Raw genomic sequence first — 6,802 nt, 5'->3', positions numbered from 1 at the left:
TTGAACGAGTAGCTATATTCAATGAGCCAAGCTTAACGCTTACACTCAATGAAACATACTGCATTCATTCGATCATTGTATCAAACTACAATCATTGATTCAATGAATCAAACCTTATTCCTTGACTCCTACTACACTCATTCATTCAATGAAAGACTTCAAATTACAATTCAATGAGTAGAGGTACTATTAATGCATTGATTCAATCAAAACAAATTGCACACATTTAGTTCATGAAGCATACTGCATTTGTCAATTCAATGTATCCCGCTACTGTTATTCTCTCAATGTCACAAGCTTCACACATTGTAAAAATCAAACTCAACACATTCCCTCCACGAATCAAACTAAACGTGTTAATTAAATGAGAGAGCTCCTCTCATTCATTCAATGTGTCAAGTTCAACGCTTCCATTCATTTATATAAATAGCATTCAATGAATCAAACGTTATTCAATGTTTCAATGAAACAAACAACACGCCTATTTAGTGAATGAAACTGCACACGTTCATACAATGAAAGAGGCTGCACTTGTCAAATCAAAGAGTAGAGTTACTCTCTTTCATGCAATATCTCAATCTTTAACGCTTTGATTCCAACAAACAAATTGTATGTTTGAATCAAATTGTTTAGTTCATGAAGCAACCAGCATTTGTCAATTCAATGAATCACACCGTATTCTTTATTTCAATGGCACAAAGCTATCTCCCTTATATAGTGAAGGAAATGCATACGTTCATTCAATGAAACAAACTGCTTTCACTGAGTCATTGTGTCAAACTACAATCATTGATTCAATGAAACAAACCTAATTCCTTGTTTCAATCACACAAACCTAACTCACTTATTTAATGAATCCTACTACACTCGTTCATTCAATGAAACAGATTGCACATGATTATTGAACGAGTTGAGGTACTCTTAATGCATTGATTCAATCAAACAAATTGCACACATTTTGTTGATGAAGCAAACTGCATTTGTCAATTCAATGATTCCAGCTACTCTTATTCTCTCAGTGTCACAAGCTTCACACATTGTCCCAATCAAACTGAACACATTCACTCCATGAACATTACTGCACGTGTTAGTTCAATGAGAGAGATTCTGTCTTTCATTCAATGTTCTTTATTTCAATGGAACAAACGTATTTCTCTTATTTAGTGAACCAAATGAATACATTCATACAATGAAACTAACTGCATTCATTGTATCATTGTATAAAACTACAATCATTGATTCAATTAATCAAACGTTATTCCTTGTTTCAAACGAACAAACCTAACTCATTTATTTCGTGACTCCTACAACACTCATTCATTCAATGAAAGACTTCAAATTACAATTCAATGAGTAGAGGTACTATTAATGCATTGATTCAATCAAAACAAATTGCACACAATTAGTTCATGAAGCAAACTGCATTTGTCAATTCAATGTATCCCGCTACTGTTATTCTCTCAATGTCACAAGCTTCACACATTGTAAAAATCAAACTCAACACATTCCCTCCATGAATCAAACTAAACGTGTTAATTCAATGAGAGAGCTTCTCTCTTTCATTCAATGTGTCAAGTTCAACGCTTCCATTCATTTATATAAATAGCATTCATTGAATCAAACTACAATCATTGATTCAATGAATCAAACGTTGTTCAATGTTTCAATGAAACAACCAACACGCTTATTTAGTGAATGAAACTGCACACGTTCATACAATGAAAGAGGCTGCACTTGTCAAATCAAAGAGTTACTCTCTTTCATGCAATATCTCATCTTTAACGCTTTGATTCCAACAAACAAATTGTTTGATTGAATCAAATTGTTTAGTTCATGAAGCAACCAGCATTTGTCAATTCAATGAATCACACCGTATTCTTTATTTCAATGGCACAAAGCTATCTCCCTTTTCTAGTCAAGGAAATGCATACGTTCATTCAATGAAACAAACTGCTTTCATTGAGTCATTGTGTCAAACTACAATCATTGATTCAATGAAACAAACCTAATTCCTTATTTCAATCACACAAACCTAACTCACTTATTTAATGAATCCTACTACACTCGTTCATTCAATGAAACAGATTGCACATGATTAATGAACGAGTTGAGGTACTCTTAATGCATTGATTCAATCAAACAAATTGCACACATTTTGTTGATGAAGCAAACTGCATTTGTCAATTCAATGATTCCAGCTACTCTTATTCTCTCAGTGTCACAAGCTTCACACATTGTCCCAATCAAACTGAACACATTCACTCCATGAACATTACTGCACGTGTTAGTTCAATGAGAGAGCTTCTGTCTTTCATTCAATGTTCTTTGTTTCAATGGAACAAACGTATTTCTCTTATTTAGTGAACCAAATGAATACATTCATACAATGAAACTAACTGCATTCATTGTATCATTGTATAAAACTACAATCATTGATTCAATGAATCAAATATTATTCCTTGTTTCAATCGAACAAACCTAACTCATTTATTTATGTAATATCATATACTCGTTCATTCAATGAAACAGATTTCACATGATTATTGAACGAGTTGAGGTACTCTTAAAGCATTGATTCAATCAAACAAATTGCACACATTTTGTTGATGAAGCAAACTGCATTTGTCAATTCAATGAATACAGCTACTCTTTCATTCAATGTCACAAGCTTCACACATTGTCCCAATCGAACTGCACACATTCACTACATGAACGAAACTGCACGTGTTAGTTCAATGAGAGAGCTTCTCTCATTCATTCAATGTGCCAAGCTTAACGCTTTCATTCAATGAAACGTACTGCATTCATTGAATCATTAAATCAAACACCAATCATTGATTCAATGAATCACACCGAATTCTTTATTTCAATGGAACAAACCTATTTCCCTTATTTGGTGAACCAAATGAATACATTCATACAACGAAACAAACTGCATTCATTGAATCATTGTATCAAACTGCGATCATTGATTCAATGAATCAAACATTTTTCCTTGTTTTAATCGAACATACCTAACTCATTTATTTAGTGAATCCTGCTGCACTCGTTCATTCAATGAAATAGACTGTACATGATCATTCAATGAGTTGATAATTCAGTGATGCAAACAAACAAATTGCGCATATTTAGTTGACGAAGCAAACTGCATTTGTCAATTCAATGAATACAGCTACTCTTTCATTCAATGTCACAAGCTTCACACATTGTCTCAATCAAACTGCACACATTCACTCCATGAACCAAACTGCACGTTTTAATTCAATGAGAGAGCTTCTCTCATTCATTCAATGTGTCAAGCTCAACGCTTCCATTCAATTATATAAACTGCATTCATTGAATCATTGAACCAAACTGCAACCTTATTCCTTGTTTCAATCGAACAAACCTAACTCACTTATTTAGAGAAACCCACTACTCTCGTTCATTTAATGTAACAGACTGCACATGATAATTCAATGAGTGGAGGTAGTCTTAATGGATTGACTCAAACAAACAAATTGCACACGTTTGGTTCATGAAGCAAATTGCAATTGTCAATTCAATGAATACAGCTACTCTTATTCTCTCAATGTCACAAGCTCTCAATGTCACAAGCAACTGCACACTTTCACTATATGAACCAAACTGCACGTGTTAGTTCAATGAGAGAGCTGCTCTCAATGAACTAATTGAATTAAAACGTGCAGTTTGGTTCATGGAGTGAATGTGTGCAGTTTGATTGAGACAATGTGTGAAGCTTGTGACATTGAATTGAACGAGTAGCTATATTCAATGAGCCAAGCTTAACGCTTACACTCAATGAAACATACTGCATTCATTCGATCATTGTATCAAACTACAATCATTGATTCAATGAATCAAACCTTATTCCTTGTTTCAATCGAACAAACCTAACTCATTTATTTCGTGACTCCTACTACACTCATTCATTCAATGAAAGACTTCAAATTACAATTCAATGAGTAGAGGTACTATTAATGCATTGATTCAATCAAAACAAATTGCACACATTTAGTTCATGAAGCATACTGCATTTGTCAATTCAATGTATCCCGCTACTGTTATTCTCTCAATGTCACAAGCTTCACACATTGTAAAAATCAAACTCAACACATTCCCTCCACGAATCAAACTAAACGTGTTAATTAAATGAGAGAGCTCCTCTCATTCATTCAATGTGTCAAGTTCAACGCTTCCATTCATTTATATAAATAGCATTCAATGAATCAAACGTTATTCAATGTTTCAATGAAACAAACAACACGCCTATTTAGTGAATGAAACTGCACACGTTCATACAATGAAAGAGGCTGCACTTGTCAAATCAAAGAGTAGAGTTACTCTCTTTCATGCAATATCTCAATCTTTAACGCTTTGATTCCAACAAACAAATTGTATGTTTGAATCAAATTGTTTAGTTCATGAAGCAACCAGCATTTGTCAATTCAATGAATCACACCGTATTCTTTATTTCAATGGCACAAAGCTATCTCCCTTATATAGTGAAGGAAATGCATACGTTCATTCAATGAAACAAACTGCTTTCACTGAGTCATTGTGTCAAACTACAATCATTGATTCAATGAAACAAACCTAATTCCTTGTTTCAATCACACAAACCTAACTCACTTATTTAATGAATCCTACTACACTCGTTCATTCAATGAAACAGATTGCACATGATTATTGAACGAGTTGAGGTACTCTTAATGCATTGATTCAATCAAACAAATTGCACACATTTTGTTGATGAAGCAAACTGCATTTGTCAATTCAATGATTCCAGCTACTCTTATTCTCTCAGTGTCACAAGCTTCACACATTGTCCCAATCAAACTGAACACATTCACTCCATGAACATTACTGCACGTGTTAGTTCAATGAGAGAGATTCTGTCTTTCATTCAATGTTCTTTATTTCAATGGAACAAACGTATTTCTCTTATTTAGTGAACCAAATGAATACATTCATACAATGAAACTAACTGCATTCATTGTATCATTGTATAAAACTACAATCATTGATTCAATTAATCAAACGTTATTCCTTGTTTCAAACGAACAAACCTAACTCATTTATTTCGTGACTCCTACAACACTCATTCATTCAATGAAAGACTTCAAATTACAATTCAATGAGTAGAGGTACTATTAATGCATTGATTCAATCAAAACAAATTGCACACAATTAGTTCATGAAGCAAACTGCATTTGTCAATTCAATGTATCCCGCTACTGTTATTCTCTCAATGTCACAAGCTTCACACATTGTAAAAATCAAACTCAACACATTCCCTCCATGAATCAAACTAAACGTGTTAATTCAATGAGAGAGCTTCTCTCTTTCATTCAATGTGTCAAGTTCAACGCTTCCATTCATTTATATAAATAGCATTCATTGAATCAAACTACAATCATTGATTCAATGAATCAAACGTTGTTCAATGTTTCAATGAAACAACCAACACGCTTATTTAGTGAATGAAACTGCACACGTTCATACAATGAAAGAGGCTGCACTTGTCAAATCAAAGAGTTACTCTCTTTCATGCAATATCTCATCTTTAACGCTTTGATTCCAACAAACAAATTGTTTGATTGAATCAAATTGTTTAGTTCATGAAGCAACCAGCATTTGTCAATTCAATGAATCACACCGTATTCTTTATTTCAATGGCACAAAGCTATCTCCCTTTTCTAGTCAAGGAAATGCATACGTTCATTCAATGAAACAAACTGCTTTCATTGAGTCATTGTGTCAAACTACAATCATTGATTCAATGAAACAAACCTAATTCCTTATTTCAATCACACAAACCTAACTCACTTATTTAATGAATCCTACTACACTCGTTCATTCAATGAAACAGATTGCACATGATTAATGAACGAGTTGAGGTACTCTTAATGCATTGATTCAATCAAACAAATTGCACACATTTTGTTGATGAAGCAAATTGCATTTGTCAATTCAATGATTCCAGCTACTCTTATTCTCTCAGTGTCACAAGCTTCACACATTGTCCCAATCAAACTGAACACATTCACTCCATGAACATTACTGCACGTGTTAGTTCAATGAGAGAGCTTCTGTCTTTCATTCAATGTTCTTTGTTTCAATGGAACAAACGTATTTCTCTTATTTAGTGAACCAAATGAATACATTCATACAATGAAACTAACTGCATTCATTGTATCATTGTATAAAACTACAATCATTGATTCAATGAATCAAATATTATTCCTTGTTTCAATCGAACAAACCTAACTCATTTATTTATGTAATATCATATACTCGTTCATTCAATGAAACAGATTTCACATGATTATTGAACGAGTTGAGGTACTCTTAAAGCATTGATTCAATCAAACAAATTGCACACATTTTGTTGATGAAGCAAACTGCATTTGTCAATTCAATGAATACAGCTACTCTTTCATTCAATGTCACAAGCTTCACACATTGTCCCAATCGAACTGCACACATTCACTACATGAACGAAACTGCACGTGTTAGTTCAATGAGAGAGCTTCTCTCATTCATTCAATGTGCCAAGCTTAACGCTTTCATTCAATGAAACGTACTGCATTCATTGAATCATTAAATCAAACACCAATCATTGATTCAATGAATCACACCGAATTCTTTATTTCAATGGAACAAACCTATTTCCCTTATTTGGTGAACCAAATGAATACATTCATACAACGAAACAAACTGCATTCATTGAATCATTGTATCAAACTGCGATCATTGATTCAATGAATCAAACATTTTTCCTTGTTTTAATCGAACATAC

This window comes from Chiloscyllium plagiosum, unplaced genomic scaffold, assembly GCF_037043375.1.
Source record: "Chiloscyllium plagiosum isolate Xiang-an unplaced genomic scaffold, Cpla_swu_hap1 HiC_scaffold_29, whole genome shotgun sequence".
NCBI classification, from domain to species: domain Eukaryota; kingdom Metazoa; phylum Chordata; class Chondrichthyes; order Orectolobiformes; family Hemiscylliidae; genus Chiloscyllium; species Chiloscyllium plagiosum.
Note: the sequence above shows the minus strand (reverse complement) of the source record.